The sequence below is a fragment of the Saccoglossus kowalevskii genome, chromosome 18, assembly GCF_978046115.1.
Source record: "Saccoglossus kowalevskii chromosome 18, keSacKowa6.1, whole genome shotgun sequence".
Lineage (NCBI taxonomy): Eukaryota > Metazoa > Hemichordata > Enteropneusta > Harrimaniidae > Saccoglossus > Saccoglossus kowalevskii.
Window position 1 is genome coordinate 12,632,875 of NC_140658.1, and position 12,591 is coordinate 12,645,465.

At 37.4% G+C, this 12,591-nt stretch overlaps 1 long non-coding RNA gene across 1 annotated transcript; it reads right to left on the reverse strand.

Moving 5' to 3' along the window:
- Positions 1-1,855: 1,855 nt before the first annotated feature.
- On the reverse strand, positions 1,856-10,187 carry LOC144360469 (uncharacterized). Its single transcript, XR_013422257.2, has 3 exons — positions 10,100-10,187; positions 6,286-6,356; positions 1,856-2,110 (listed from the first exon to the last, which is right to left on the reverse strand). It is a non-coding gene; the product is annotated as an uncharacterized LOC144360469 (long non-coding RNA).
- Positions 10,188-12,591: the final 2,404 nt, after the last annotated feature.

Sequence of the window (12,591 nt, forward strand, 5' to 3'; positions counted from 1 at the left end):
AATGAAAGAAAATCGTAACTTACTGCACATGAATTTCATGATGAAGTTTTCAACAATGTGGTGCGTGACTGCAGTCATTGAAACAAAAATAAGGGATTCTGAAAACGCAATTGATGGCATCACAAAAAACGCAATGTAATGCAAGTTATGCAATATCACGACGAATGTGTATATTTTCAAAATATAAATTTACTAACACTAAATTCTTATTATTTACATTCGTTGAATAAATGTATCTAGAAGGGGATGTATGTAGTAATACGTTGGAATAGTTTTCTAATAATGCATAGTAAATGTTACATTACAAAATATATTTCAATGATACACGACAAACAAAAATCATACTGTACCAATATACTACTAGCTGGAGACCAGGTGTGAATAGATAGATACACTAGATATATATCCAACATATTAAAGGCAAACATGTACATGTTTACAATCCTATGATCACCTTCATTCAATAGAAAACGTTGTCTGTTTCATCTATTTCATATCAAAACATTATGATCTAAACGTCATCACGCTTTTGCATATATGACGAATTAGAAAAATACCACATGTCTGAAGGTTTCTGTGCCCTTACTTCTTACAACATTTTGGTCCAGTTTATCGATTTTATAACTCAACTTCTCATTCCCTTTCAATGCTATCTCATTTTTAGAAAGAAAGTACATTCTGAATGTCTCTGTTCCCTGACTCACTTGTTCAATGCCTCTCCTGTTATCCTCTTGAGTACTTTTCAAAAAATCTAACATGAACAATGATCCCTTCTCCAGCTGATCAGCGTTCTTTATGGACTGGATATTACGAGTGTGCATCTGTTCTCCTAGATCGCTTGAATAAACAAAACTCTTCTCACATTCTTTGCACTGGATGTGATTTTTTAGACCACCAGACTGATTGAAGCATTTCTTGCATTGTTTGCACTGAAATGGCTTCAATCCTGTATGGGTAAGTGTGTGATATTTTAAACCACCAGACTGAGTGAAGCATTTCTTGCATTGTTTACACTGAAATGGCTTCAATCCTGTATGTGTAAGCATGTGAGTTTTTAGATTACCAGACTGAGTGAAGCATTTCTTGCATTGTTTGCACTGAAAAGGCTTTAATCCTGTATGTGTACGCATGTGCTTCTTCAGATTCCCCGACAGAGTAAAACACTTCTGGCATTGTTTGCACTGAAATGACTTCAATCCAGTATGTGTAAGCATGTGATATTTTAGACTACCAGACTGGGTGAAGGATTTCTTGCATTGTTTGCACCGAAATGGCTTCAATCCCGTATGTGTAAGCATGTGCTGTTTTAGATTACAAGACTGATTGAAGCATCTGTCACATTGTTTGCACTGAAATGGCTTTACCCCTGTATGTACACGCATGTGCACTTTTAGATAACTTGAACTAGTATAAGGCTTCGCACATTGTTTGCACTGAAATGGCTTCAATCCTGTATGTGTAAGCATGTGATATTTTAGACTAACAGACTGACTGAAGCATTTGTTGCATTGTTTGCACTGAAATGGCTTCAATCCTGTATGTGTACGCATGTGAGTCTTCAGATTCCCCGACTGAGTAAAACACTTCTCGCATTGTTTGCACTGAAATGGCTTCAATCCTGTATGTGTACGCATGTGAAGTTTTAGATCACAAGACTGAGTGAAGCATTTCTCGCATTGTTTGCACTGAAATGGCTTCAATCCTGTATGTGTACGCATGTGCGTCTTCAGATTCCCCGACTGAGTAAAACACTTCTCGCATTGTTTGCACTGGAATGGCTTCAATCCTGTATGTTTTTCCATGGACTTCACACATTTAGGTTCTCTGAACTAATATACAATTCTAATATCGCACATTTCAGTTGTGTTGTTGTTTTCATTAATAATTCAAAGCATACCATGTGACATAAAAAGCATAATTCTCCATGTGTATATGTTGGTAACTTTCATATAAATTTTCAGTGACTTGAATATATAAGTGTTTAGGAATTTGTATCACTTCTCTGGAAATCTTGAAAATCTTGGGAAATGAAATGTACTACATTGTATTCCAGGGCTTCATTGTGTGAAGTGTTCTTCATCTATAAATTGGCAGCAAGTTCAGTTTTCACCTACAAAATAACAGAATGAAACAATATAACAAAATATATTTGGAGTGCAACATCATGAAATGATGGATATCTAACTGCAGTTTACCATGTCTGTATGTGCTTCTACATAGCCTAGCCTTAACCTATCAAAATATTATTAACTGGCATTGTAGAATATTAGCTGACAAGAATGATTCCAGCATAATAAGCGGGTCTAGCTCGAATGCTAGTTTTCTATGTGTCTCTACAGAATCTAGGATAAAGTGGAATGTATCTAAATAAAAATACGGTGTGATAACAATGCAGCCTATCTATCTATAATACAACATTTCTATGTGTCTCTACAGAGTTTATCAACATAGCTACATGTAAATACTATTTAGAGATACCGTATCAATGTATAAGTATTACGTGATCACAAAGCACCATATCTAGCTAATTTTCTGCGTGTCTCAGAGTCCACGAAAATAGCTACATGTGATACATGAAAAAAATAAAAATAAAAGGAAGGTGTGATATCAGAGCAGCCTACTTATCTAGAAGGTAGATGCAATTTATTAAAGTAATAGTATGATGTGATATCAGAATAGCCAATGACTAGGAATGCTTGTTTTTCCATATCTTTGCAGAACTATGGATAATACAGTGTAGATGCAATGTATAAAAGTAAACATATGGTATGATGTGATATCAGATCAGCTTATCTGGCTAAAATGCCCGTTGCATATTTGTCTTATTAGAGCCTGGATTATTACCTACATGTAGATACAATGTATTAAAGATCGACATGGTTTATAAACAGGCGCGGGTGGAGTTTATTATTCAAATAAAGTCGCCCTCACTCACATTAATATCTGTGTATAAAAGCTCCACAAAACATATTATATTTTCTGTTTTTCAAATGTGAGTGGCGCCATGAATATTCATGGTAGTTATAAATAAAAAAAGGGTTGAATTTGGCAGGTAGACCATTTACTTTTGCCGGAAAAATGGGTTTCAAAATCGTCGAGTTTCCAATTTGCCGGCAGTGTAAGCCCCACCACATCGTTTTCAAAATGCCTACTTTGAATATGAGGTAAAATAAACGCTACTCGTGCGTTGCTGATACAAACAATGGAATGAATTACCAAAAAGAAAACAGAGGTTGTCAAAACCAGACAGAATATAAAGTGTCTCTCTGAAAACACAGACGGTGGTTGAAGTCAACTTGTCAACGATAAACGGCATTCATAAGCCGTAATAACAATTTTGCCTGAAGTTATGATATACTAGTATATGCACTCGATGTACATTTTTATTTATTCAACAATCTTCGCTCACTGCGCTCATCAGGAAAAGTCCACACGATGGTGTGTGGTCGATCGACAATCTCGTTCCATTCACGGTTATTTGTAAATCAATGTAGAATAGCTTGGAATAAAATTCTATGCGCATGTCATACAAAACAATCAACAATTTGTTGAGGCTTTCCACTATTACAATTTGTTGAGGCTTTCCACTATTACAGTAAAAGTATGGTGTGATGTGATATCAGAGCAGCCTATCTAGCTCGAATGCTAGTTATCTAAGTGTCTTTGTAGAACAAAGAATAATATCTAATTGTGGATGTAATTTATTAAAATAAAGATAAAGTATGGTGTGATATCAGAACAGCATAACTAGGCAAAATGCTAGTCATCTCCGTGTCTTTGTAAAACCAAAAATATTACATGTATATACAATGCACTAAAGTAAAAGTATTGTATAATGTGATGGGCTTCGCTTGATAGAATGCTCGTTATATGTTTGACTTTTTAGAGCCTGGATTATTACCTACATGTAGAAGCAATGTATTAAAGTTAAAGTATTGTGATATAAAAGCAGCCTAACTAGCCAAAAGGCTAGTTGTCTATGTGTCTTTTTAAAATCTGGAATATTACCTACATGTAGATGCATTGCATTAAAGTAAAAGTATGTTGTGATATCAGAGCAGCCTATCTAGCTAGTATGCCCCTTATATATGTGTCCCTTTAGGGCCTGGAATCTTACCCACATGTAGATGCACATGTATTACAGTAAAAGTATGGTGTGGTGTAATACGAGAGCAGGCTATCTAGCTAGAATGCTCGTTATACACATGTCCTTTTACAGTGTATTACAGTAATAGTATGGTGTGATACCATAGCAGACTATATAGCTAGAATTAGGCAGAGTGTTTTCAACCCGACTATTCACATAGTTCATACCCACCATAGACTCATGTCAGTCAAAATTATCTGTCATTCAGCCAGCAACAGAGAGAGAAATCTAGGTCAGGGGAAGCCCCGTGACCTCATAGATTTTCATCCACAGTAGGGACCTTGTGTCTATGTTGGGTAAGAACTGTGTGAATAGGCGGGTTGAAAACCCTCTGCAAAAATTCACTATGTTCAATTACCCACCTTAGACTCCAGTCAGTTAGAATGACCATTTTGAATCAAACGCAGAAAGGTGGTGGGTTTCCATGCATAAAAGGGTGTCCATAGCCCGGCACAATATTCCCTACTTACGACTACCACTTAGATAAGTACAGTGACAGTGTCTTAACTTGACAGTGTCGTACCCATAACAAAGCAACTGCAGATAGGGTGACAGGGTTGCCCGACAATGCTAGACCCAAATTCAGATGCTTGGGTGACTAGCATTCCAAAAGAAAAAGAGGCTGAAACAGTTCTGCATGAGGGCAAAGGCCTAAAACGAGACCGTGACATGTCCAAGGAGTGCTGACGGGAGAAACTTCTCTGCACAAATCTGTAGCAGAGACTACTCTTTTGCCTATGCGCAGTGATTCTTGTGTTTATCTGGGCTTGGTCAGTAACCAAAGTCTCACCCACTAGAACGGGTCCCACCGGAAAAAGACCTTCCTCAATTGTTTGGCTCTTTGGTAATGACTGGTAAACCCGTTTGCGCTCTCCTAAAGCCCGCCCTCAGTATATGATAGAGGGGGAGGGCACCTGAGGCAAGAGCCAATTATTCAGCGATCGCACAAAGCCCATGTGCTCGTACTCTGTGTCTCTGTAGACCCTGTGTCATGTCTTGATTCCTTAGTACGATTCTCGTAGTAACTCAACCCTCGAACTGGGCATAGAGGCAATTCTCGATGATGGGTGGCCTGTCCTGGCCTGTCGCCAATAGTCATAAATCTTGCACACTGTCGCAGTGATTCACCTGGAAATGGAAGTTGGGGAGAATGGTCTGTCCTGCTTACCATAGTCATAACACATAAACATGTGCTTGCTGCCATGCCTTGAATCCTTAGTATGAGTCTCGTAGTAACTCAACACCCAAACTGGGCATAGAAGCAATTCTCGATGGTGGGTAACAAGGCCAATGGTCGCTGCCTAGGACAAGCCCAACTCGTCAAACAAATGGATGAAAACGTCAGCTACATGGTCAACAGAGAGATGGCATGGATCAATCTCCCTTCCACTACACCAACATATGCCCGCCATTTTAGGACGCAGGCTGCATTGGTGGAATCCCTATTTGCCTTGGCCAGGACGTTGGCAGCTCGCTCAGATAATCCTGAGTTTTTTGCACACACAAAAATAAGAAAACAAACTTATCCTACCAGCCACTACGTCTACTGTTACCAATGGTTCACAGCTTCTTCAGAAATCTCAGTCGAAAAACTGGAGACTGAATCAAACTGGTTTTGCTAGGATGCTCACTTGATGCATAGAAAAACAGAAGTGATCATAAGGCAAGATGGTGTCCCCTGCCTTGCCTCGGTCACGTGGTTCGTGATGTGGAAGAAAATATATGAAGTTATGGGGCTTTCCCTGACATAGATTTTTGTCTTCGTCCTTGGTTGAATGGCAGAATAATGCCTACAGTGGTAATTGAACGTAGTGCATGCTTGTTTTCTCCGTGTGTTTACAGAAGCATGGATAATATACAATGCAGATGCAATGTATCAAAGTAAAAGTGTGGTGTGATATCAGAGCAGCCTACCTAGTTAGAATACTAGTTTCATGTGTATCGCTACAGAATGCAATACAATGTAGATGTAAAAGTGTTGTGATATCTTTCTATAGAACGCTAGTTTTCTATATATCCACAAACCTAGCATGATAGCTACATGTGGATAAAATATTGGTGGAATGTATGACAGTTGGAAAAGACATAACCATCTACATATATACATATTTAAAATTGCCGGAATGAACTACACTTACCTAAAGTGGATTCTGCGTGTGAAACCTTTACTCAGTACACTATACAAAATGATTCTAACCCAAATATATATCTATATTAAAAGAGTATAAAAGATTATGTTGTTATTAAAGGACTGTATGGTAATAAAAAACAGTGTTAGGTTGTGTCAAGAGTGGCGAATAATTTACCTCATATTTAGCAAGCAATTTGCTTAATTTATTCTTCAGTGCGAGTAGCACTTTTATATTCAACACCAGAATTAGTATTACTTCAAACGTTTTTTTTTTCAATTCAGATGTTAGTCAAAAGAGGCGGCAGGTTTTGTTTGACTGTGCGGCGAATATTTTACGTAAATGTAAACAAATCGATTTTTCCGGGGGGGGGGGGGGTCCGGGGAGCATCCTGCCCTTGGGAAAATGTTGATATCTAGACCCTCTGAAACGCTAATTCCTGTATTTTGTCGACTGACCTTCCATTTGTTTATTGACTTTTCTTTTATATGATTCGCTGAGGGCGCGAAACACCGGTGTTTTTAACTAGGTGGGAACGCGAGCAGACAATTTAGCATAATATTTACACACAAAAAAAAACAGTGCTAACACCGGCCTGTGAGAACGTATCTATAGTGATACTCCCCGCTCCATACTTTCCTGTATTAAGATAAGATTTGCTGATACAAGTTGATTCATCTTGTATCAACAAATATTTACATCATGCAGTCTCTGGCGCAGGAGACTCCAGATGTTACATTCTTTGGAACGGCCTGGATTCAGAAATACTCTAAAATTGCGAAGAAAACGAACATTTTGCTGAGAAAAAAAACTATAAAAAATGTTGTGTTGTTACGACGTGGGGATTTTATGAGAAAATGATTACAACTGTGACCGACCTCCACAGTTGCCCATGGAAGACTAGATACCAATAAAGGATGTTTACGGGTAAACAGAAGCTCTGTCATCAGGGATATATTTGCTCAATGATTAGGTCAAGAATACGGTGCAATGTTTGGCAAGCACAAGTAACCTTCAATTTGAGTAGGAAAATAATTAACAATCTCCGACTGAGATGGATACTTCCTAACCACGTTGTTTTACAGTAGATATGTGGTATACAAATTACCAGCACGTGTTAAACGTTATTATAGGAGCAGTAAAACAAAGGCTTAGTGACAGAAGGAATCAAATTTACATTTAATTTATTTTATATTAATTAACTAATGTGTTGCACTGTAGAAGACCTGTTGGAGACTGGGTTATAACAAAAACTTCATCATTCAAATCTATGAACTCTTTGTAGTTTTGATGATTTTGTTTGCATTATTGTTAATCATTTCAATTGATTATTGTTCTATAAGTCAGAAGCAGCTATGTTCAATTAGTTAAACATGTATATGTATATGTAATTAGTTTGTCACGTAAATGGCTGATCATGTCACAGCCGATGTCAAAAACAAAACATTTAAAGAAAATGTGGAAAATAAATCGTAAATGAAAAACAGTAAATTTATGCCAAAATGTACAATATGCTCACGGTACTTCAAAAATCACCTAGGGGACATTGTCAGAGGCGGCGGCGGCGTTTTTTGACTGTGGGGGTGAATATTTTATGTAAATGCCAATTTAGTCTTCCATGGGCAACGGTGGAGGTCGGTCACAGATGTAATCATTTCCCTGGCACTCTCAGGTAACACTTTTACTTCAAAGCTAATTCAAAAGTGATGGTTAATTACTTCTCAATTTTATCATTTCCTTTAAACAGTCTCGGTTGGCCAAACTTGAATTTTATATTTCCAACAATTCTAGTCTATTGTGTTGTCATATTTATTTTATTTCTACTTTTCTTGAATTGAGAAAATAATTATTTCAAAAAAATATTTGAGACTTATTATGGTGTAAATAACTCTCGTTCAATTAATTTCCACAATTGTAAGTTCTTATGATTAGGAAGTTATTCTTTAGATTGGATATTTGATGTTGAAACAATGTTAACTCCTGAATTCAAACCCTCAATGAGTTCCACACATGGTATAAATACCATTATACCGCAGAGGATATTCCTCTCTTTCCTGAATTGTTTTTCGAAATATAGGATACACCATTGTGACACTTTAATATCGAGCAAAACTAACCTTGTTTCTGTGCTTTTTTGTCAAAATCAGGTAACTGTCAGTTTAATTACAATGTTTACTTAAGGTAGAGATGCAGTTTACCTGACAGGTATTTTAATTAGTTAATTAGGAAACCAAGATGACCTCCCTTGTCCACAAAACTATATATTTTCGGAAAGCTTATTGTATATTTTTTTTTGATTTTGTTAGTATTTGTTTATGGACACTGTAGTTTGAAATGTACACAAAAATGTGCTTTCTTGTTCAAAAGTGATTACAAAAAATTAGCTTCTAAACCATGCTTCTGTTTCCTGTCAAAATTGGTTTATGGGTACATCTGTTTACTCTGAAGAAAGTGCCGTCTTGAAAACTGTCTACCAGTTGTCAATTTTGCAGGGCAGCAGCTCAAATTTCACTACTTCAAGTTTATGTATAAATGAACACCCGGGCTAGTTGTCTGTAAGATTGTTGTAACACTGTTCAACCAAAAACAATGCCCCGGGGGCGTTTTGAAGATAAATACATTGTCATTTATTTGTGAAAATTTCAAAACAAAACGTCAAAACGTCACGGAGCTATTTTTTTTAAAGTTCTGGGATGTGCACTAAAAAGAAGCTGAGATAATTGCTAATTTGCATAACAATTCACTCAGTAAGAAGTTTACTAATGCTCATAATTAAAATGACTGTAACAGTTCCAAATTTAAATGGATTATCGTTTTGTAAAAAAGTTAAATATAGTGCATAATATGGAGATCCTGCCATTTCTTTTTTTCACCAGGTTTCTTTTTTATTGTTTATGTACAGCCTTGCTAAATCTTGCTAAGCATTAAAAAGTTTGCACCTGTTATCTATATTTATTTGATTTTAAAACTAATTTTGTTTTATCGCAATGGAACACTTGTGTAACATTCCACAACGTTGTTCTTTGACTATTGTTTATTTTGACGACTACTTCAATGTTCTAATTAGTCGAATGTGAAAGCCAAAGCGACTGCGTTGGTATTGGCAAGTGTTTATCTATTGTGATTCGCACCCTTGGCGTTTGTATTAGGCGGTTTTTCATTTCCAATGTTTGCTACGTTGTAATATGCAACCACTTCCCCCGTTTTATTGTGATGTTTCAGTGTTAAATGATGTCTTCTTTGTCTGTCACGCCATGACCTAATTTTACAACCACGGGCAGTTTGCAACGAAGTGCATAACCTTTGGCTTGATTCGACTGGCTGTATAATTTTTCTGCCAACAAGCAAAGATTTATTACCGTTATTATCATTATTTTATCACGTGATTTGTTTGTTTGTATACAGCAATTCATATATAACGACCCTTAGTGAAGGGCATTTTTTGTGACATCAGCAATTTGTACAGTGTGGATTTGGATTCTCGAATTGTGCCTGGACTTTTAGCCAGTGTATATTTCATTATTAAAAAATCATGTCATATTATTATAACTGAAATTTTGAACATAATAATTTTGTCAATAAAAATATTGTTCTACCGTTAGACTATTACTAACCATTATTCTACACCAGTGCAAAGCAAGAAACGCAATGGTGGCATTGACGGTCGCATGTATTGAAATTACACGCCGCTGAGACAACAAACGCGATCGTTCATACATACATACAGTGTTCACAGGTATTATTTATAATTTCACGAGGTCCATAACTCTACAAACATGAATGTTTGACGAGTATACTTTAATCGTAGATATATGTCACTTACTTCGCTCGGAATATTCCTCAATCCTGACATAAGCTCGTCCTGTATAATCTGCACTAAATTGCACAATGGCGGTAACCCCGATGACCTCAAATTAATGCCCTCTACGCTGACAACATTTTATTAACAGTGGTATCGCCTCCAGATGGCGCTCTTGTTAATTGCTTTTGTATCAAAGGATATCAAAGCACAGGTTGATTCTGCATCATAGTCCCGCTTTATACAGGTATTGTTAAATAAATAGATATTGTACTGTAAGAAAACCTTACCTTCAGTACCTCTTGGGTATCTTAAAATCATGGTGATTCACACAGGGACCTGATGAACTACTTACGTCAATACATGGACGTCTTTGGGGCGGAGCAACTATGTCCCAGTACAAGACCTTAACCATTCTCAAGATAATGGTAATTATATAATTAACACAGTTTGGTAAAGTATAGCAATACTACTTCATTAAATTGAATTATCAACGCTCCGAAACCTCGAAAATCACTATTACTTGTTAAGACCAATCAGCCTGCACTATATATTACAAGGGATGAAACAAAATATGCACATGTAACCCGGGCTTACTTTGGGTATTTTTAGATCCATGCTATATACGATTTTTGCCCATTGTTCGTCTTACATCGCTTAAATATCCACATATGCCGTTTTGTGATATAGCGCTCTCTTGTGGTACACTAGTGCTAGCCTTATGTGGTTTTCGATAGTATTGTATACGTTATATCACCCTGTAGCACGCTTGGTGAATTTTCCTAATTTTTTCTTGTGCGTTACTTGGGCCGTTCTGACTGCTGCTTGTTGTCATTTTTAACGGTCTTTTACTGTTTACGTATTTCGTTAGAGGCCCATGCCCTGCGTTGTTTGGGCTGTTTTTTCTGGTGAAGTTCGTTTTATGGCATGAAAAAGTGTTGAACTTGAACGTACTTTTTTTCTTCAGTACACCGTCATTTTTGTTTTATTACCTAACACTTTTAGGTTCATGTGCTGCAAGTTACAGAGAACATACCTAATAGGCCGTCCCTCAGCAAATAACTAATCCAAGGCATTTTCAAAATCGGGAAACTTATTTATTTATTCATTCATTCATTCATTTATTTATTTATTTATTTATTTATTTATTTATTCATTCATTCATTCATTTTGAACAGCGGTGTCTTCCTTCAAGTATTGCATTGTGTTGTTGTGTGTTAAAACCATCAAGTACAATAGAATGATGGTCCAGTGGCCGACATCCTGTGTTTATAATAAACAAATAAAATAGTGTCGGTCTGCAACTTTTATTCCTGGTTGGAAATTCTGATTCCTGGACGGAACCGTCCGACGTGGGAAGAAACATGTGATATAAATGTTTGATGTGTAACAGATACACTAGTATGACTTTATGTCCGGAAATGAGGGTATTTACTCGGTGAAGTTAAACTATGCTGTAATTACGGCATTCATCGTACTTTATCCACCATGTAATATGTCAGGTATGTAATGGCAATCCTGAGCTTCAACCTGAGCTTGCTCAGAGTCAACCTGAGCTCCATTCTGAGCTTCAACTTGAGCTTGGGAAATTGCTTACAGCTCAGAGTCAACCTGAGCTCCATCCTGAGCTTCAACCTGAGCTCGGAATATCGTTGTTCACATCAGAAGCTCAAAACGAAGTTGGGCCACCGACTCCGAGCTCGCTATCGAAAACGAAGTTGGGGCGCCGAGTCTGAGCTCTAACCTGAGCGTCTAAGATCAAATCAGCTGCGTTGAAGTCACTTATTAAAATATACTCGCTAGCGAAAACAAAGTTGGGGCGCCGACTCTGAGCTCTAACCTGAGCGTCAACAATCAAACCTGCTGCGTTGAAGTCACTTATTAAAATATACTCGCTAGCGAAAACAAAGTTGGGGCGCCGAATCTGAGCTCTAATCTGAGCGTCTAAGATCAAATCAGCTGCGTTGAAGTCACTTATTAAAATATACTCGCTAGCGAAAATGAAGTTGGGGCGCCGACGATGAGCTTCAACCTGAGCGTCTAAGATCAAATCAGCTGTGTTGAAGTCACTTATTAAAATATACTCGCTAGCGAAAACAAAGTTTGGGCGCCGACGCTGAGCTTCAACCTGAGCTCAAATCCAGCTGTGTTGAAGTCACTTATTAAAATATACTCGCTAGCGAAAACGAAGTTGGGGCGCCGACTCTGAGCTCGCTGGCGAAAACAAAGTTGGGGTGCCGACTCTGAGCTCTAACCTGAGCGTCTAGGATCAAATCAGCTGTGTTGAAGTCACTTATTAAAAGTAGTCGTTTCACACGTGTGAAACACGTTTCCTGTTTTTATTATCTTTATTTCTGCTTTTACAGTTTTATTTTCTTCTGAATGTCTGTGTCAAAGTCAAATAGGATATTCTAAACACGTTTCCTGAGCTTGAACTTGGGAAATTGATTACAGCTCAGAGTCAAGCTGAGCTTCTATCCTGAGCTTCAACTTGAGCTTGGGAAATATAGTGCGAC